Source organism: Hemiscyllium ocellatum, chromosome 36, assembly GCF_020745735.1.
Source record: "Hemiscyllium ocellatum isolate sHemOce1 chromosome 36, sHemOce1.pat.X.cur, whole genome shotgun sequence".
Lineage (NCBI taxonomy): Eukaryota > Metazoa > Chordata > Chondrichthyes > Orectolobiformes > Hemiscylliidae > Hemiscyllium > Hemiscyllium ocellatum.
Window position 1 is genome coordinate 45836438 of NC_083436.1, and position 21840 is coordinate 45858277.

A 21840-nucleotide genomic window follows, 5' to 3' on the forward strand; every position below is an offset into this window, starting at 1 on the left:
ACCCCAAAGCAGCTGTTATTACTAATGGGTTAAGATCGGATGGCTTCAGTGTGGGTAGGGGCTGCCGTCAAGGATGTCCTCTCTCACCATTGTTGTTTACACTGATAATCGAACCATTAGCAGAAGCCATCCGGACTGATCCTAATATAACAGCCCCGAGGATTGGTACAGGTAAACACAAAATTACCCTCTATGCAGATGACGTTCTCTTATTCCTCAGTAATCCTTTAATGTCAGTGCCTCGTCTAATTCAAGTTATTAATACATTTAGTGCATTCTCAGGCTATAAAATTAATTTTTCAAAATCGGAAGCCATGCCAATGGGTGGTCTGGCTATGATACCCCACTTAATGGACGGATCCCCTTTTCCCTTCCGTTGGTCCCTGGAGGGCTTCTTATATTTAGGTATTTTTATCACGCCAGTATTTGATCAGCTGTATAGGGCTAATTTTGTACAATTAATGGAAAGGATAAGGCAGGACCTCCAGCGATGGAGAGACCTTCCGATTTCCTGGCTAGGGAGAATAGCATTAATTAAAATGAATGTTCTGCCCCGTCTCTTATATCCTATGAGAATGCTCCCGCTGATGCTGCCAAGGCTAGCCCTACGTAAATTATATGGTTGGTTGGGCTCCTTTATTTGGAACCATAGACGGCCCCTTATTAAGCTGAAGAAGCTACAGCTTCCACAGGCAAGGGGAGGACTGGACTTCCCAGACTTTAGGAAATATCAGTTAAGCTCCCTACTAAGTTACATAGCTGATTGGGTTTCATCTGATCCACAATCAATTTGGCTGGATATCGAAGCCTCCCAAGTAAAATACCCACTTATTAACCTTTTATTTTCAGATAAGAGGAAAATCATTACAGACCGCTGTAAAAATCCCATAATATTAAACACAATTAAGGCCTGGAATATAATGCGGCAAAATGAGGGTAACTCACATAAAACATCCCCCCATGCACCAATAGTAGGCGCATGGGGATTCCAACCGGGGATTACAGATGCCACCTTTAAACTCTGGAGATCCAGGGGCATCTCATGCTTAGGGGACCTATTTAAAGATGGGATCCTGATGTCCTTTGAGCAGCTGCGTCTGAAATTCGGAATACCTAATGGGGATCTCTTTCGATACTTCCAAGTTCGAGATTATATACAGAGGAAGACTACATTAATAGATGGTCTTTATAAATCAGACAGAGAACGTAATGTCTTACGACCAGCGGGGGCATCCTCCGTTAGTACTATATACCATTTGCTACATGAAGGAGTCTCAGGAGACATGGATGACCTGCTTAAAACATGGGAGCAGGACTTGGGGCTAGAAATCTCTGAGGATATGTGGAATGACATTTGGGAAAATGCTAGAAGAATTGCTATCTGTAACAGAACTCAGGCTATCCAACTAAAGATACTTCATAGGGCCCATATAGCTCCGGCTCGACTGGCAAAATTTAAGGCAGGAGCATCTCCAATGTGTCCCAAATGCAAAATAGAGGTGGGTACTCTTGCACATTGTCTGTGGACTTGTCAGAAAATCCGCAGATACTGGACTAAAGTGGCAAATACCCTGACAGAAATTTTAGGAACGGAAATTAGGGTGGACCCTGTATCTCTCCTTTTGGGCTTTTCGAACCTCTCATCTCTGGATATGCACGGGAAGAGACTATTTTCTATTCTCTCTTTCTGTGCAAGGAAAAATATTTTGGTGAACTGGGTGGCTGAGGGCCCCCCTGGACTTTCAAATTGGCACAGATTAATTATGGAATATATCCCCCTTGACTTCCTCACAAATATGGTGCACCGAAAGACTGAATTATTTTATAAAATATGGCAGCCCTTTTTGAATTATATAAATGCAGATATTTCGGCTATCCTAACAAGGGCTTTTATTTAGTGAAGATTTCAGACCGGGCTGCTCCGGGGCCCCTTGGGAGAGGAATCCTGCGCGAATACGGGTTTTATTGTATTTGATGTTTATACATTCCGAGCATGTAAGAGACTTAGGTATACACTCTGGTTAGTTATAGGTTAGATTAGTAGAAAGTTGAGTTTTTTTTTTCTTTCTTTTTTCGTTTCTTTTTTTTTTTTGCTTTCTATCTTTCTCTTTTCTTTGTTAAATTATGACTATTGTATATATGATTTAATTGTACATCAATGTTTGTATTTGAGAGTTTTGTTTATTTTTGTAAATTTGCAAAAATGTTAAATTTCAATAAAAATATCTACAAAAAAAAACTGGGGGGAAAGCCAAGCAAAGCTTTTATAGAGATGTGAGATGGGATTTATTGTCCTTAATGGATAGAAAACCTAGCCTTGGAACAAGACGTACAGAACTTGTGCTAATAGTTCCCTCAACGTTAGTGTAGTGCTGGAAAAGCACAGCAGATAGGGGCGGCACGGTGGCACAGTGGTTAGCACTGCTGCCTCACAGCGCCTGTAGACCCGGGTTCAATTCCCGACTCAGGCGACTGACTGTGTGGAGTTTGCATGTTCTCCCCGTGTCTGCGTGGGTTTCCTCCGGGTGCTCCGGTTTCCTCCCACAGTCGCAAAGATGTGCGGGTCAGGTGAATTGGCCAAGCTAAATTGCCCATAGTGTTAGGTAAGGGGTAAATGTAGGGGTATGGGTGGGTTGCGCTTCGGCGGGTCGGTGTGGACTTGTTGGGCCGAAGGGCCTGTTTCCACACTGTAAGTCTAATCTAATCAGATCAGGCAGCATCCAAAGAGCAGGAAAATCGATGTTTTCGGCAAAAACCCTTAATCAGGAAATGGTAGCCTGGCAACCCTTTGTAGACTGGGTTTCTTAAGTTGGTTTCTACAAACCTTGGAGTCATAAGGAAGAAAACCTCAAAATTGTAGGAAGGTTTCAAGACTTTCATTCCTTCTCATCGTTGACATATTTGGGAACCTGTAAGTTTCCACATTTCAGCATTTTGTCTACATTGTAAACCCTGAAAAGCTGAATTATAACACTTTCTAAAGACATGAAACCAGTTTGGTTTCTATCAGAACCAAAGCTTGTTTAGAATATCTTCCATTGGTCAACAGCTGTCAGCTATTAGTTTTCATCAACAAGAAACTTAGTAGACTCTGAGAATTCATCAATATTCACCATTTGCTTTTCAGACCATTTGCCGAGAGGGTGATTTTCTTTTGCTCTCTTTAAAATCAAATCATCTCATATTGGATGTGAATGTAGGAGGTATGGTTAATAAGTTTGCAAATTACACCAAAATTGGAGGTGTAGTAGACGGCAAAGAATGTTGCCTTAAAGTACAATGGGACCTTGATCAGATGGGTCAATGGGCTGAAGAGTGGCAGATGGCATAAATGTGAGGTGCTGCATTTTGGAAAGGCAAATCAGGGCAGGATTTATACACTTAATGGTAAGGTCCTGGGGAGTATTGCTGAACAAAGAGACCTTGGACTGCAGGTTCATAGATCCTTGAAAGTGGAGTTGCAGGTAGGCAGGATAGTGAAGAAGGTGTTTTGCACACTTGCCTCCATTGGTCAATGCATTGAGATTAGGAGTTGGGAGGTCATGTTGGGGCTGTAGAGGGCACTTTTGGAATATTGCTTTTAATTCTTATCTCCCTGCTATAAAAAAGATGTTGTGAAACCTGAAAGGATTCAGAAAAGATTTCTAAGGATGTTGCTAGGGTTGGAGGGTTTGAGATATAGGGAGAGGCCGAATGGAGTGGGGCTATTTTCTCTGGGGTGTCAGAGGCTGAGGGGTGACCTTATAGAGATTTATAAAATTATGAAGGGCATGGATAGGCTGAATAGCCAAGGTCCTTTTCCTAAAGTAGGGGAATCCAAAACCAGACGGCATTGGTTTAAGGTGAGAGGGAAAAGATTTATAAGGGACTTAAGAAGCAACTTTTTCATCGAAGGATGGTGTGTGTATGGAATGAGCTGCCAGAGGAAGTGGTGGAGGCTAGTACCATTGCAACATTTAAAAGGGATTTCAATGGGTTTATGAATAGGAAGGGTTCAAAGGGATATGGGGTGGGTGTTGGCAAATGGGACTACATTAATTTCGGATATCTGGTCAGCATGGACAAGTTGGACTGAAGGGTCTGTTTCAATGCTGTACAGCTCTATGACCCTATGACTATATAGAGTCTCTGTTGTCTTTTTTTGCTGTGTGACTGTGTCTATTTAGAGATTACAAGAGAGATAGTTCAAATTCTGGATTGTATATTGGATATTAACCACCTGTGACTCTTGTTTTTAAGAGTGAGTTTTGTTCATAATAAATAGATTAATTTGGATTTATGAAAGTTTCTTTTTATTTTGACCAGCAGGACAAATTGGACACAATCAGTCATTTTGGTGACTGAATCTAAACATGGTGTGATTCATGTAGTAGTGGGCCCAGCACCTTCTTCTCATCACTGTTATACCAACACCAGACCCTGTAAGTTCCCCTCCAAGCCACTCACCATCTTGCCTTGGAAATATATCGCCCTCCCTTCAGTGTCACTGGGTCAAAATCCTGGAATTCCCCTCCCCCCAAAGGGTATTGTGGGTCTATCTCCAGCACATGGACTGCAGCTGTTCAAGAGGCAGCTCACCCCCACCTTCTCAAGGGGCAACTAGGGATGGGCAATAAATGCTGGGCCCAGCCAGTGATGCCTACAGCTCATGAAGGAACTTCAAAAATGATAGTCACGTTGTGATCTAAAGTGTCAAGAACAGATAGATGGAGTTCAGCAGGTGGGCTTGGGTAAAGAGGTACGGTGGGAGTGATGGAGTTACTATGTAGGGGAAACAAAGTGAGGGAGAGGTTTAACTGAAGCACAGATAAAAAAAATGAGCTGCTAACAAAATGGGCTGCAGCCAGACTAAGGATGATTCTTCAAAAACAGCATGAAGTTCATCTGGAAGTCAGAGGAAGTGCTGTAGCTGAATAATTTACACAGATAAACGTAAGATCAACCTACAACGTAATGGAGGTTTACAGGAAGAAGAGTCGGACAGGAAGGGAGGGTGCAGCTCTTGTAGGATGTGGCAGCAGATGTTGACTCCAGCAGGAAATGCCTCCATCTTAAAATACTGACATTTAACATTGAAATTTAATTGAAATGCAACAAGAAATTGTTCTAGGAAATATCAATGACCTGCTTATTGGTAAGCACAGTAAAAAAAATGGGAAGTAAAACCCTTTCCTTGGCTGGTGTTTAGATGAAAGAATGATGTATCTGAAGTGTTTATCATGATGCCAGGATTGAATGGGGTTGATAGAGGTAAACATTCTCCTCTGATATGGAAATCATTCTGATGTGAAAGAGGAAACTCTGTGCACACAAAGAGATTGAAAACTGGAACTCATTCTCTAAGCTGAGTGGAGATTCACAAACATTGATGAAGGACACAAACAGAGACTGAGTTGGGATCAGCCATGGTTCAGCAGTGGTCAGGTTTGATAGCTGAATGGCCTCATACTGTTCAAGAGGAATTTAAGCAGGAAGACCGAGTGATGGTGACAATGGAGGAGATTGAAAAGCTTCTTAACGATAATAAAAAGATGATGCTAAAAAGATGATCTTCTCTGCTTTCTGCTTGATTCACCGAGTTGGGTGGATAAAAACAAAATGTGGGATTCAATTGGGAGATAGCCTGAGGGATTGTACCCAGCTGCAGGAGCAGTGACTGAGTGGTATTATCACTAGATTATTAAAGCCAGGGACCCAGGTAATGTTCTGGGGGATCTAGATTTGAATCCTGACATAACTGATGGTGAAACTTGAAGTCAATAAAAATCTGAATTTAAGAGTATAATGGTGACCGTGAGGCTGTTGCCAATTACTGGGCAGCGGGGGGTTTTTAAAAATACCCGCTTGGTTTATTAATGCCCAATCGGGGTGGAGACTGCTATCCCTATTTGGTTTAGCCTACCTCTGACCTTAGACAGTTAGGAAAGGGCAATAAATGCTGACCCAGCCAGCAATACCACATCCCATGAATATTTCTTTTCAAAACTTACTTTGAAAAAAATGACAAGCCCTAAGCTGGTTTCTGAATGTCTGCTGATATCTCTCAATTGAACTGGAATTGCTCAATTGCTCAGGAACTTGAAGAGGAACATCCCATTATCATTCTGACTCATTGTTACTTTCCTCCTATCACCAAGTCCCAGTATGAGAGTTTATGTCACTGTACTAGATGGTCAAAATCTCACCAGCTTATGCACAGAATGAACACAATGGTCATTCCAGTTCAATAACCAATGAACACCATTAATTTCCAACGACTCATTAATAGTTCACTCTAACTTACAATAACTCTGTAATACTGCACTGTCAAAGAGTCAGTGCTGAGGGAGTACTGCACTGCTGGAGGGTCAGTACTGAGGGAGTACTGCACTGTTGGAGGATCAATGCTGAGGGAGTGCTGCACTGTCAGAGGGTCAGTACTGAGGAAATACTGCACTGTTGGAGGGTCAATGCTGAGGGAGTGCCGCACTGTTGGAGGGTCAATGCTGAGGGAGTGCCGCACTGTCAGAGGGTCAGTACTGAGGGAGTACCGCACTGTTGGAGGATCAATGCTGAGGGAGTGCTGCACTGTCAGTCAGTCAGTACTGAGGGAATGCTGTACTATCTTATACGGATTGCTCCTACAATTTTGAACTTCCTACAAGCAGAAATCTGTTCTAAATAGGAATTTATGACCCATCAGATGTGGCTTTAGAATATCACAAAGTATTTTACATTGGGTCACTGCTGTTATGAAAACAGAGTGTTAGGAATCCTCAACAGGTTTGGCAGAGTCATTAAAAAGAGAAACAGTCAGAATTTCTGCTCAATTACCTGTCAACAGAACTCAAACACATTAGGGGTTTATTTGTATTCATTCATGGGTTTTTACCTTACTGGCTAGACCAACATTTATTGCCCATTCCTAATTGCCCTTGAGAAGGTGGTTGTGAGCTGCGTTCTTGAACTGCTGCAGTCCGTGTGCTGTAGATAGACCCATGGTACTTTTAGTGCTGCCCTTGTCCTTATAGATGGAAGTTCTCATGTGTTCGGGAGGTGCTGTCTAAGGATTTTTGGTGAATTTCTGCAGTGCATCTAATTGATGATATATACTGCTGCCACTAAGCGTCTCTGGTGGAGGGAATGGTTTGTGGATGCAGTGTCAATCAAGAATACTGCTTTCTTTTGAAAGTGTCAGGCTTCTGGAGTGTTGTTGGAGTTGCATCCATCACACACCTGACTTGTGCCTTGTAAAAGGTGTACAGTGTTTGAGGAGTGAGGAGATGAGTTACTCGCTGCAGTATGAGTTACTGATCTGCTCTTGTAAGCGTAGTGTTTGTATGGTGAGTCCAGTTCAGTTTCTGGTGAATGGTAACCCCATGATATTAATTGTGGGACATTCAGCAAAAGTAATGCCTTTAAATGTTTGGTTTGATTTGTTTTGATTTATTATTGCCACAGGATACAGTGAAAAGTATTGTTTTGTGTGCTAACCAGATAGATCGTATCTTACATTTGTTCATTAGGGTATTAGAATAGAATGCAGAATATACTGTTCCAGCTACGGAGAAGGTGCAGAGAAGGATCAGTTATAATAAATGACAAGTCCATTCACGAATCTGTTAGAAGTGTGGAAGAAGCTGGTTTTAAATCTGTTAGTGTGTGATTTCAAACTTTTGTATCTTCTGCTTCATGAGAGAGGGTGAAAGAGAGTGTAATCAATGTGAGAGGAGTCTTTGATGACGTTGGCTGCTTTCCCAAGGCAGGGGGAATTATAGAATGAGTCAATAGAAGGAAGGCTCATTTTCATGATGGACTCAGCTGTGTTCACAACTCTGTGTAATTTCTTGTGGTCTTTGGCACAGCAATTCAGATCAAGTTGGTGATGCCTCAACATAGGATGCTTTAGATTCACAGAGTCATACTGCATGGAAACAGTCCAACTCATCTGTGCCGACAAGGCATCTTAATCTGACCTAATCCCATTTGCCAGCATTTGTCCATATTCGTCTAAACCCTTCCTGTTCATATATCCATCTAGATGCCTTTTAAATGTTGTAATTGTACCAGCCTCCACCACTTCCACTGGCAGCTCATTCCATACAAGCACCACCCTCTGTGTGAAAACATTACTCCTTAGATCCTTTTTAAATCATTCACCTCTCACGTTAAACCTATGCCCTCTAGTTTTGGACTCCCCTACCCTGGGGCAAGACCTTGGCTATTCACCCTATCTACGTCCCTCATGACTTTATAAACTTCAATAAAGTCACCCCTCAGCCTCCAAAGCTCCAGGGAAAATAGCCCCACCTGATTCAGCCTCTCTTTCTATGGTGCATCTGTAAAAATTAGTAAGAGTCATTGTGGACTTGCTGAATCTGAGGAAGTAGAGGAATTGGTGTGCTTTCTTGACTGTAGCACTGATGTGAATGGACCAGGACAGATTGTTGGTGATGTTTACTCCTTGGGGTGTCAGGGGGTGAGGGTTAGATTTTCTCTTGTCTGTAACTGTTTCTCAGCAAATACAGAGGCAGGAGATGTGGAGGCTGTCATTGAGGACAAAGAGAAGGTCTGTGGTAAGGTAGAAGGCAGAAGAAATTAAATGACAAATGAGCTGATTAATGCTGATGAATAGCCAGTCAATATTTTCGTCAAATATAAAGACAATTTTCCTCTAGCATTCCTCAAACATGCAAAATACAGAAGATGTTGCTCAATTTTAAATTTAAACTTAAAAAGAAGTATTTGAATTTCTCATCTCTGTGTACAATTCCCTCCATGGCCTCACACCTCTCTAGCTCTATAATCTCCACAATTCTCTGAGATCCCTGTGTTGTTTCAATTCTGGCCACTTGAACAATTCTTCATTTTAATTGTTTCCCCATCGTTCACTATGCCTTCAGCTATCAGGATCCTGATCTCTGGAATTCTATCCATAAAGTTCCTCATCCATGTACCGCTCCTTCATGTCAATAGGTGTGGAGTTTGAGAAGCACAGCAGGTCAGACAGCATCGGGGGTGATGGCAAATTAATGTTTCAGGCTAGGACACTTCAGGGAATGGGGAAGGGAGCCCAGATATAAATGGGGGGTGGAGGGGGAGCTGGGGGAAGACTAGGTGGATGATGATAGGTAGATGCAGAAAGGGGTCATTGTGATTTGTCACTTGGGAAGGATGGAGGAGACAGATGAATAGGAAGATGGACAGGTAGGTCAAGTTAGGGAGGCAGGGAGGAGGGGGAGCTCTGGACATGGGATGAAGCCGGGGGTGGGGAGTTTTGAAGCTGGTAAACTCTATATTGTTGTCGCTGGGCTGTAAGTTCCTGAGGCGAAAGATCAGGTGTTGTTCCTCCAGTTTGCCTTTGGCCTCACTTTGACAGCGTAGGAGGCTAAGGATGGACATTTTGCCAGGGAAGTTGAAATGAAAGGCAACCGGAAGGTGGGGTAGTGAACTGATCCCTGAGTCTGCGTTTGGTCTCCCCGATGTAGAGGAGACCACATCAAGAGCAACAGATGCAATAGACCAGGTTGGAAGATGTGCAGGTGAAACACTGCCAGGTCTGGAAGGAACTCCTTCGTGTTTTGAGATTCTCCTTAAAATGTGAGTCTTTGAACCAGCTGTCAGTCATTTGGAATGTCATGGGGAGATGCATGACCAACTTTTTGCTGGTATTAGTCAAGCTCTAGGTACCTTGTAGGGTGGGATGCACACGTGGTGACTCAGACAGAAGGAAGCTCTGACTATATGAAGCAGTCAATGTTTATTTTTCATTTCTCAGTTAATGGTTACACTACACTGAAGATACATGATTGTGTCTTTTGAGAAAAAAATCTCAAGGTAAGGATATATACACATTACTACTTTAGTTACTGACATGCTGTTTACACTCAGAACAATCTCTCAGGAGTAATTACCTTATCGAATGGCTGAGCAGACTCATTCTTGCTTCCAATTCTTCTGTTCACATTTCAGTCAGATTGACACAATTCTCCAGACTACTGTTTCCGGTTTTGATTACACTTTGCCATGTGATAACAATTGTGTTTGAAAATTGCTTTCTGTAAACAGAGGGGAAACAGATTTGAGAACTACAGACAGCAGAGTATACTTAAGTGGGTTGTTTTCTGATTGAGCTTTTCCAGCAACACATTTCCAGCTCGGATCTCCAGCATCCGCAGCCCTCACTTTCTCCCTGTTTTCAGATTGTCTCAATGTGATGAGTGGTGTCCCACAGAGGTCTGTGCTGGCCCTTAGCTTTTTACAATTTATATCAATGGCTCAGATGAGGGGATTGAAGGCTTATTGGCTAAACTTGCAAATGTTGGGAAAACTGTTGTGGAGGTGACATACCAAGGATGTAGATCAATACAGATAATTGTGAGTGAAACAAAATTTGATGTTCTAGTGCATGAGTCACAAAAAGTGAACATTGCAGGCCCAGCACTTCAGCAAGAAGGTTAATGAGATTCGATAACAAAAACAAGTATTGCTGAGAGGTTCTGATGAAGAGACTTGAAACGTTACTTCTGCTTTCTTCCCACAGAAGCCGCTCGACTTGTTGAGTTTCTCCAACAATTTCTGTTGTTATTTCAGATTTCCAGCATTCACAATTCTCTGATTTTTTTTTAGAGGGATGCTATCCATTATTTCAAAATGGAATTGAACATTAAAGTAAGGATGACATAAAGATAAGTGGAGGGGCAGGTAGTGTTGAGGAAGCATTGAGGCAAGGAGAGTGGACAAAGAAGTGGCAGATGGAATACAATGTGGGAAAGTGAGAGGTTATGCACTTTAGAAGGAAGAATAGTGCTGTCGACTATTTTCTAAATGGGAAAACGTTTCAGAAATCTGAAACACGAAGGAGCTTGGGAGTGCTAGTTCAGCATTCTCTTAAGATTAACATGCAGGTTCAGTTGGCAGTTAGGAAGGCAAATACAATGTTAGCATTCATTTCAAGAGGGCTCGAATACAAGACCAGGGATGTACTGCTGAGGCTGTATTAGGCTCTGGTCAGACTGCATTTGGAATATTGTGAGTAGTTTTGGACCCCATATCGAAGGAAGGATGTTCTGGGGTTGGAGGGGGTCCAGAGGAGGTTTATAAGAATAATCCTGGGGATGAAGAGCTTATTATCTGAGAGAGGTTGAGGATTCTGGGTCTGTACTCACTGGAGTTTAGAAGGATATGGGATGATCTGATTGAAACTTACAGAAAACTGGACATGGAGAAGATGTTTCCACTAGTAGGCAAGACTAGGACCTGAGAGTACAGTCCCAGAGTGAAGGGATGACCTTTTAGAACTGAGATGAGGAGGAATTTCTTCTGCCAGAGGGTGGGGAATGTGTGGAAGTCATCACCATAGAGGGCTGTGGAGGCCAAGTCATTCAGTGCCTTTAAGACAGAGATAGACAGGTACTTGACTAGTAAGGAAATCAGGTTTTGGGAAGAAGGCAGGAGAATGGGCGTGACAAACATCTCAGTAATGATCAATGGTGGAGGAGACTCGATAAGCTACATGGCCTAATTATGTTCCTGTCTTACAATCTTACAGTCTTATGTTATGCTACTAATTCACAGGGTATTAGTGAGACCACATCTCAAATACTATGTGCAGTTTCAGTCACCTTCTTTGGAAAAAGAATGAAATGCATTGGAGGTAGTTGAGCAGAGGTTTACTAAATTGATACAAAAACAGAAATTGCTGGAAAAACTCATCAGGTCAGGCAATGTCTACGGAGACAATACAGAGTTAATGTTTTAGTTCTGGTAACCTTTCTTAAGAACTAAATAAATATATGGAATGAGGGGATTGTCTTGTGAGACTAGGTTTGACAGACTGGGCTTGTTTTCAAGCCTCATTCCTGATGAAGGGCTTATGCCCAAAACGTCGACTCTCCTGCTCCTCAGATACTGCCTGACCTGCTGCGCTTTTCCAGCACCACACTCTCGCCTCTGATCTCCAACATCTGCAGTCCTCACTTTCTCCTGGGCTTGTTTTCAGCAGAGTTTAGAAGAATGAGAGGTGACTTGATTTAAATGTGTAAGATTCTGAATGGACTCTGTGAGGTGGTTTGAGCAAACATGTTTCCTCTTGGGAGTGAGTTCAGAACTGGGAGAAAACAACGAATGTTGGAGATCACAGCAGGTCAGGCAGAGGACTAATGAGGAGTCATCTAAACTCGAAACATTATCTTGCTCTCTCCATGGAGTAGAAAGTGAGTACTGCAGATGCTGGAGATTAGAATTAAGAGTGTGGTGCTGGACATGCACAGCAGGCCATGACTCTCTCCATGGATACTGTCTGACCTGCTGTGATCTCCAGCATTTGTTGTTTTCAGTACGATTCCAGCATCTGCAGTAACTTGCTCCTTCGGAACTGGGAGACACTGTTTCAAATTTAGGGGATACTCTTTTAGGACAGACCTTAAGGGATTGTTTTTCTCTCAGAGAGTTGCATGAATTTGGAAAACTATTTCCCACTTACAGCCACTCTGAAAACAATCCTTTACTCTCACTCCCTCCCTTCTGTTTGAAGCCAGCCAGTCATTCCATCCATTGGGAACTGCAGCCCCATCACTCCCCCTGGGGACAACAAGGAGAATTGCAAACTCCTTACTCTGCCATGAATATCCTGCCCCCACATTCTCCTTGTAGATGGGTGCTGGCAAGTGGGTATAACATCCCAGCTTGTTTCTGCAGTTAAGGGAGGCACTTCCCTGGTAAGCTCCAAAGGTGAAGATTCAGGGGGCTACAGTTCCCAAAAGGAGAGTGAGTGGGCTGTCGATGCCAGGTTGTTCTGAAGGTATTAAAGAGTTAAAGTAGTCCCTGTAGCTGTGAGGGATTTGCACGTCTGTTTGTTGCCACCAGGGAGGATGAGGGAGCTGCAGTCCCCCAGGTTGACGTGATGGAGTGGGGAGACTGCAGAAGCCCCTGAGGGGAGTGACAAGGATGCACTTCCACCAGAGGCAGGAATCCCAGCTTGTCCCAGGGTTGGAGGAGATTGAAGACGCAGGGAGAGTAAGGGGGGCTGCAGCAATCTCTGTTGACCCCAGGTGGAATGAGGAAGCGGAACTATCCTCTGTTGTCAGCGGTGCAGTGAGGGGGCTGCAGTTACCCCAAGTTGCCCCCAGGGTGATTGAGGGTGCTGTAGTTCCCCCTGATTGCCCCCAGGGAGAGTAAGGGGCCTGCCGTTCCCCTGGGTTGCCCCCAAGGGGAGTGAGGGGGTTGCAGAACTCCAGATTGCCCCCAGGGAGAGAGGGGGCTGCAGTTCCCCTGGGTTGCCCCCAGGGGAGTGAGGGGGCTGCAGATCCCCCGGATTGCCCCCAGGGAGAGAGGGGGCTGCAGTTCACCTGGGTTGGCCCCCAGGGGAGTGAGGGGGCTGCAGATCCCCCAGGAAGAGTGAGAGGGCTGCAGTTCCCCTGAGTTGCCACCAGGGAGAGTGAGGGGGACTCCAGTTCCTGCTGGTAGCGCCCGGGGGGGGGGTGAGGGGGTTGCAGGTTCTCCTGGTTGACCCTCGGGGGAGGGGGCTGCAGTTTGCTCTTGTTGCCCCCAGGGGGAGTGAGGGGGCTGCAGTTTGCTCTTGTTGCCCCCAGGGGGAGCAAGGGGGCTGCAGTCCCCACTGGTTGCCGCCAGGCGGGGCTGACGGTCCCGGACGGGCGTGCGGGGAATTTCCAGCCGGGGAGCACTCGGCCCCGGGAAGCGGAGAGAGTCCGCTGGGTGTATGGAGTGGTGAGTGGCGGAGCGGGGCCAGCGGATTGCGAGTGGGGAATACATTGTAACTTGTGTCGGATACTTTGTTGTTGCAAGTTGTTACTTTGTAGCCGCTGGAGGATCCTCTTGGATGGTAAGTAAACCCCAGAGGAGGGTTCGATGCGGTGCCTCTCCTCACTCCCTCAGTCCCCAGTCTGACAGCTCCCTCACCCTCCTCACTCACTCCCTCACTCACTCCCTCACACTCCACATCGACATTTGTTTCAGTGCGGGGCGGCCGCGAAAGGCCTGAGTCTCTGCCTCAGTCCCCTCTGTCACTCTCAATTCCTCCCCTCCCTCCCTCAATGCCTCACTCCGCTTTCTCCCTTTAAAAAACCCATTTTCTTGGTGTTTTTAAATGTTACTTTCTCCTTGTCCTTCACCTAGACATTGTTTAATGTGTTTGTCCATGTGTTAGTGATGAGATGTGTTGATGTTCATTCGGAAGACCATAAAAAGCAGGACCTGAAGTAGGCCATTCGGTCCGTCGAGTCCCGCTGCCCCTTTCAGTGAGATCACGGTTGTCCTCAACTTCACTTTCCTGCCTTTTTTCCATAACCGTTCATTCTCTTACCGGTTAAAAATCTGCCTATCATTGCATGTAAGCATGGTAAATGCAGAAAGTGTTAAGAAACATTTAATAAGCATTTTGATGTGCACTTGTGATGTCAAGTCATGCAAGGGCCCAGTGCTGGAAAATGGGATTAAAATGGGTTATTTGACCAGCATAGATTTATGGACCAATAGGCCTAGTTTTGTACTGTAAATCTCTATGATGCTGTGATTCTAAGGTTGTCTCTCGTTCTTCTAAATTCTAACCGACTGAACCACTCCTCATCAGACAGTCCCTCCACATCCCTCCTCAGCCAAGTGAACCTTTGATTGCCTCCAATATCAGGATATTTTTGCTAAGATAAGACCTCCAAATGGTTCATAGAATTCCAGCTTTTGTAACTAAGAATAAAAGGTGCAGAGGGTTGAGGGGCCGGTAAATTATAGTTGACAGTGAAATCTGTAGGTCTCTTAATGTTGGGCTGAGTCGATTATTAGATCCGGGGCAGTGTGAAAAGGCTGATTCTGAAAGGTATGTTCTTGTTATGGTGCTGTTCTTTAGTGTCTTAAATTATGGTGATATTTAACTGTTTCATTCATCACAACTGATGAAGAAATGAAAGTAAGTGTTGAATTAACAATGGGAATTCTTGTCAATGCCAAATTATAGCATATGTAATATTGCTACATAAATTGGTTTTAATTGTGTAATTTTTAGAAATTAGTTTTTTGATTACTCAAGGATGTGCTGTGAATGATGTTGAAGCTCAAAATTGTTGTGAAGTAAACCACCTGTACTTTAGCTGCTTATTGTGATATGTAGAGTGTTTTCAGGTTGTGTGTTATCAGGGTGATGTGTGCCTGTGTGCGTGTCTCTCAGTTAGTGGTTACTGGATAAAGATATTCAGGAGTGATACCAAGCAGCTTTTTGTGGTCTTGATGCTGCAAGCTAAGAGTCAGAATCAGGATTTCATGAGAAATCACACGGCTGTGACTGGCTTAATCCCACAGTGTTGTCAGGGCGGGAGTGGGGAGCTTTGGGCATGAGGGAACATTGTTTGGAGTGAGAACTTAAACCAATGACTTTCCAATGTTTAATTAGAGGGAAATTCTGCTGCTCTAGTTCTGGATGTTAACTAAACAGTCTGGTAGTTTAGAGACAGTGGAAAATTTGAGAGAGCTAGTGGCGAGGTTAAGCTGGGGATTGTCAAAGAACATGTGAAAATGAATACTACTTTTATATGATGTCACTGAGGGACAGCGTGTCAATGGGAAATTGGATGAGGCTAATGATTGATCCAAGGTAGGTTAATACCACCTTGTAAAATCAGAATAGGAATAGGCCATTCAGCCCCTCAGCTTGCTTCATCGTTCAGTAACATCTTGGCTGATCTGTTTGTGTTTTGACTTCCACGTTCCCCCTAATAACCTCAGAATCAATGCACCTTTGCCTCAAACATAATCAACGATCCTATTGCCTTCTGAGGCAAACAACTCTAGAGTCAACTTGTTTGGTAGGTGAAAAAAAATCTCACGTGTCCTAAAAGGGTGACACCCTAATTTTAAAACCGTTCTCCCTAGTTCTAATCTGACCAACAAGAGGAAACATCTTTTCTACATCCACCTTGTCAACACCCCATCCAGGATCTAATACACTTCAATCAAGTCACTCCTCAGTCTTCTAACCTCGAGTGGAAACAAACTATCCTCAAAAATCTGCTTATTTGAGGTGTCAATCTTAAAAAAAAGTCCTCCTCCAAACCACCTGTAATGTATTTGCATTTCTCCCTTAGAAAGTATTCTCCCTGGAGATCAGTGTTGAGTGAGCCCCGCAGGGCTCTGTTTCTTGGGCCTCTGCTCTTTGTAGTTTTATAAGTGATGTGGATGAGTGGGTTAGTAAATTTGCAGATGACACAAAGGTTGGAGGTGTCATCGATAGTATTGAGGGCTACTGCAGGCTGCAGCGGGACATAGACAGGATGCAGAGCTGGGTTGAAAATGTGTTGCTGGTTAAAGCACAGCAGGTCAGGCAGCATCCAAGGAATAGGAAATTCGACGTTTCGGGCATAAGCCCTTCATCAGGAAGGGCTTATGCCCGAAACGTCGAATTTCCTATTCCTTGGATGCTGCCTGACCTGCTGTGCTTTAACCAGCAACACATTTTCAACTGTGATCTCCAGCATCTGCAGACCTCATTTTTTACCCGAGGATGCAGAGCTGGGCTGAGAAATGGCAGATGGAGTTCAACCTGGATAAATGCGAAGTGATGCATTTTGGAAGGTCAAACTGAAATGCTGAACATAGGATTAAAGACAGGATTCTTGGCAGTGTGGAGGAACAGAGGGATCTGGGTGTGCAAGTACATAGACCCCTCAAAGTTGCCACTCAAGTGGTTAGGGTTGTTAAGAAAGCATATGGTGTTTTGGCTTTCATTAACTGGGGGATCGAGTTTAAGAGCCGCGAGGCTTTGCTACAGCTCTACAAGTCCCTGGTGAGACCACACTTGGAATACTGTGTCCAGTTCTGGTCACCCTACTATAGGAAAGATAGAGAGGCTTTGGAGAGGGTGCAAAGAAGGTTTACCAGGATACTGCCTGGACTGAAGGGCTTGCCTTATGAAGAAAGGTTGAATAAGCTTGGACTTTTCCCTCTGGAGAGAAGGAGGAAGAGAGGAGACATGATCAAGGTGTACAAGATAATGAGAGGAATGGATAGAGTCAATAGCCAGAGACTTTTCTCCAGGGCGGGATTGAGTGGTGCGAGGAGTTATAGTTTGAAGATATTAGGAGGAAGGTATAAAGGAGACGTTAGAGGTAGGTCGTGAATGCATGGAATGCGTTGCCAGCTGTGGTGGTGGAAGCAGAGTCATTGGGGACATTGGATTGCTGGACATGCACATGGGATAGCAATGAGTTGACGGCTGCGTAGGTTAAGTTATTATATTTTATATTAGGATTAAACCTCAACACAACATCGTGGGCCAAAGAGCCTGTTCTGTGCTGTACTTTTCTATGTTCTATAATAAATGGTGAAGATAAAATTCAGTTCAGCCATGATCTAGCTGAATTCTGAGACAGGCCTGAGGGGTGGAATAGTCTCTTGATCTGAGTAGTGAGTCTATGATGCTGCTCAGTTTGTTCCGAGATGTTTTGTCAGTGACACCAGTTGAATCTGCTGCTTGGCTTTATTTTGCTCAGTCTCTGCTCAGTCAGTGACACCAGGAAATACAGGCAGAAATACCTGGGATGAATGTTGTTGGAACCTTTAGAGCTGCATATCCGTTTTGTCAGTTTTAGGTTTCAGATCAAAAGCAAGTACAGTCTGTTTTGATTTAACGTGATAATTCCATTCCCGTGCAATCCCGCATTTTAAGAAAATTGCATAATAGCAGCACCATTTAAACCAATGACACCAGAGTCATGTTTTAGCTAATACAGGTAAGGAAAGTTCGCATACTACAAATAATGGCCTAAGTTCTTCAATCACATTATGGTCAGATAATGTTGTAGCAAAGCAGACTGTATGTATTTTAAGAGTGAAAACTGAGAAACTGATTTCAATAAGTTATAAACATTTCACAAAGTAAAAGTCATCACGCATTAAACCTGCTGGTAATTTGTAAAAATCCCCCCGGTTTGTATTGAAGAAATGTGACAGTGGAGTTGGGATGGTGTGAGTGAGGGGTTGGGATGGTGTGAGTGAGGGGTTGGGTTGGTTACCCTCAGTCTGATCTATATTGATGCTACACCCAATACTGATGAAGAAAATGATCTGCTCATTGCTGCGCATGGGATCTTGTTGTGTCTGCCTTAGCCCTATGTTACAACAGTGATTACACTGACAAAGTGTTCTACATTGGATTTTGCAGCACCTGAGGTTATTGAGGGCACTATACAAATGCAGGTTTGCCTTGTTAAATATATGTAGCAGTGATGAAAAGGGGTCAGTGATGAATGGAGCCCAATCAAATATTTCCTGTACGAACTGAAAGCCAGTTGCTACAACTGTTTCCATACTAAACTATGTGATATTTCTCTGTGTGAGAAAGTATATAATTTTTAAAAGAAACAGTGACTTGTGTCACATTCACTGCTCAATTCTTCAGAAGATTAGTTTTGTGCAAAGGGATATTTGAGAAATCAGACTTCTATCCGGAAGTATCTGCGCAGCAACAGGAGGAACTCGTAAAAACACTGCAGACACACCATTGGTTTAGAAGGAAGATGCAGACATTACTTCCTGGATGTGTTACAGAGGCATTTCCCATCCCCCATCATGTGGGCACGGGATATCTGGTTTCAGCAAGCAATTTACCCACTCAGAGGGAGGTAGACTGTTTTCCAGATCATCAGAGATTCTGACGACAATAATGTGGCACCAAGTCTCTGAATGGCTTGCTGCATAGTTTCACTGCACAGTGTTGTGACACAGAATGGGTTCGTATGAACAGATGAGATTGGAGCAACAGTAGGTCACTTGGCATCTTGAGCCAGTTGTATCAGTCAATGTGATCATGTCTGATCTGATTACTGTCTGCTCCTGTCTACACACAACCCTCCTGATAGCCTTTCATCCACGTGCTCATCGTGACATTAAAATGAGTTGACACCTGATGAAATTCTTCTTGCAGTTCCTCAGAGTGACTAGTACATCCCCAGAGTTAATGTTACATAGTCAGTTACCATTACGTCATCAGAGTACTGTTTCATACTCTGAGTTTATGCTGATAAACCCAGCTTAAAGATATAGTTAAACCAAAACTGGGGACACTAGGGAGAAGCAATAAATACTGGTTTTGCCAGTGACGCCCACATTGCGTGAAGAGATTTTAAATGTCATTCACAATCTCGTGTATTTTTTCAATTAGCTGAACTTACTTTTGGTTGACTCAGTGATTGCCTTCAGCCAGCAGTGGGAATCTGCTATGGTGTGTTTTTTTTAATCAGGAAGGGGAGGTCTGTGGGCAGTTGATTGACCAGTCTGCTTGTTAATAAGAGTGGGGCTGAGGTGGGAGGGCGAACTCACAGAAGGGAAAACTGTGTCATGGTCAAGGTCAAGGTCAGTCAATGCGGAAGCTCCTTCATCTCAAATTCACATCCACAGGGCCATTAGACTCCTTCCTGGTGATAATCCTGTGTCATACCTCCCTGAGGGAGCCTTCTGTAAACCTAGACCAGTGTTCCCAGAGTTGCCACTAAAGTTTATCAAAGTGCGCTGTTTCTCCAGTTTCTGCAGCAATTCCTGTTCTAGTTTCAGACAGCATCACATTTTCCACATGCAGACTCGCTGCCTTCTGGACTCAATATCAAGTTAAATCATTTTAGAGCCTGAACACTTCTTCCCATGTCCTTCACCCACCCTAACACCCCAAGCACTGTCATTACACAGACTGCTGATAGCCAACCCATTGTCACCCACTCAGGGTCCCCATTATCAGTTTTCTTCCTCCCTGGCTTGCTATCATCCATCTCTTTCTCTGCCTAACTATCATTCTAACTCTCTAGGCTCTGTCTCTATCTATTCATTTAGTCCGTCTCCTCCCCCACTGATTTCTTCAGCATACACTCGCATTTTCCTAGCTGCTATAGTTCTGAAGAAGGGGCACTGGGCTCAAAATGTTAACTCTGCTTTCTCTCCAAAAATGCTGTCAGACCTGCTGAGTATCTCCAATTTCTGCGTTTGTTTCAGATTTCCAGCATCAATGCTTTGTTTTATTTAAGGCAGAGTTAAAATTCTAACCCCCTAATAAAACTCCCAGTCCACAGTTAAACTCAAACAGAAAACAATGTTAGTGTTATAGATGAAAGGTAAAACTGGGAAGGTAGTTCAATCATCCTTGTCCTCAGGGTTCACTGAGTAATTCTTCTGATTGTCAGGAGTTATTGTTCATTGATCTGTCTTCTCCAGGTGCTTTTCAGGTCCTTGCAGGTGGCACACAGTGACTGGTTCACAATTTGCAAAGTCTCCAAGCCACTGGTTAAAAGCTACAGCTCCCGGAAACTTGTGAGGGAAAATAAACTGTCTTTCTTCAAGCTTCAGATACTTTCACTGCAAGGGAGAAAGACCACCTCCATTTTTGAAGTCCAGAGGCTCCTGCCCATTTCATTCACACCCACAAGCTGTTCACTTACATGAGAGGCAATTACATAATTGTTTGTAGGAGGAAGTCTTTGTCATCAACAACTCGTCATCATGTCAGAGATGAATCAGCTCTTTTTACTGGCAGAATCTCACTTTACACACAGTCCTGGTGTCTGTCCATCTGCAGTAACCTTCCTCCACTATTCGAACCAGCAACAATGGAAATACCACTTAAAATAAGTGATAGTAACTTCCTTTTACAACATGCAGCAATTCTATCTAGAGTGCTTGGCTTTTCAAACAGTTATTTTCCATTTCAGTCCACAATCAAAAATATAGAAAAGTGAAAAGATATGGGTTTTTGCAATCCATTGAAGGCATTTTCACATGGGCCGCTGATTACTGGCAGGATTCCTGTGAGACAATCAACTGTTTGTATTCACTCTTGCTGCATGGGTATTGTTGATTGGGGCCAAAGTTTGTTGCCTGTCCTTAGTTGCCCCTTGAGAAGGTGGTGGTGACCTGCCTTCTTGAACCAATGCAATTCACCTGCTGTGGGTACACCCAGGATTCCGACCCAGTGACACTGAAGGAGTGGCGGATGTGTTTCCAAGTCAGGATGGTGAGTGGCTTGGAGTGGAACTTGCAGGGGGTCGTATTCCCGTGTATCTGCTGCTTTTGTCCTTCTAGATGGAAGTGGCTGTGGGCTTGGAAGGTGCTGAGTAAGAAACCTTTGGTGAATTTCTGCAGACCATCTTGTAGATGTTACACATGGCTGCTACTGAGTGTCGGTGGTGGAGGGAGGGGATGTTTGTGGATGTGATGCCAACCAAGTGACTGCTTTGTCCTGATGGTGTTGAGCTTCTTGAGTGTTGTTGGAGCTACACCCATCCAGGGCAAATGGGGAGTATTCCATCACACTCCTGTGCCTTGTAGATAGTGGACAGGGTTTGGGGAGTCAGGAGGGAAGTTACTTGCCACAGTATTCCTAGCCTCTGACTTGCTGTTGGAGCCAGTGCATGCATATTGATAGTCCAGTTGAGCTTCTGATCAATGGTAATCTCCAGGATGTTGATAGTAGGCAATTCAGTGATGGTAACACCATTGAATGCCAAGGATGGTGGTTAGATTATCTGTTATTGGAGATGGTCATAGCCTGGCATTTGTATGGTGCAAATGGTACTTCCACTTCTCAGCCCAAGCCTAGATATTGTCCAGACCTTGTTGCATTTGAACATGGACTGCTTCTGTATCTTGAGGAATCACAAATGGTGCTGAACGTTGTACAATCATCCTCACCTCTGACCTTTGATGGAGGGAAGGTCATTGATGAAGCAGCTGAAGATGGTTGGGCCTGGGACACTACCCTCAGGAACTCCTGCAGAAATGTCCTGGAGCTGAGATGACTGACTTCCAGCAACCACGACCATCTTCCTATGTGCCAGGTCTGACTCCAGCTGGGGAGAGTTGGCTAATGGA

The 21840-nt window shown here is 43.9% G+C and overlaps 1 protein-coding gene across 2 annotated transcripts in view; it reads left to right on the top strand.

Annotated features, from left to right (window-relative positions):
* Nucleotides 1–13620: 13620 nt before the first annotated feature.
* Nucleotides 13621–21840, top strand: part of LOC132833410 (nuclear factor NF-kappa-B p105 subunit-like) — a 99453-nt gene continuing 91233 nt past the window's right edge. The window contains exon 1 of one of the 2 annotated variants that reach the window (XM_060851654.1): nucleotides 13621–13707. The gene's annotated coding sequence lies outside the window, so the exon portion shown is untranslated. Of the gene's footprint in view, nucleotides 13823–21840 lie in introns of both variants that reach the window. The other variant, XM_060851653.1, reaches the window with a different exon arrangement.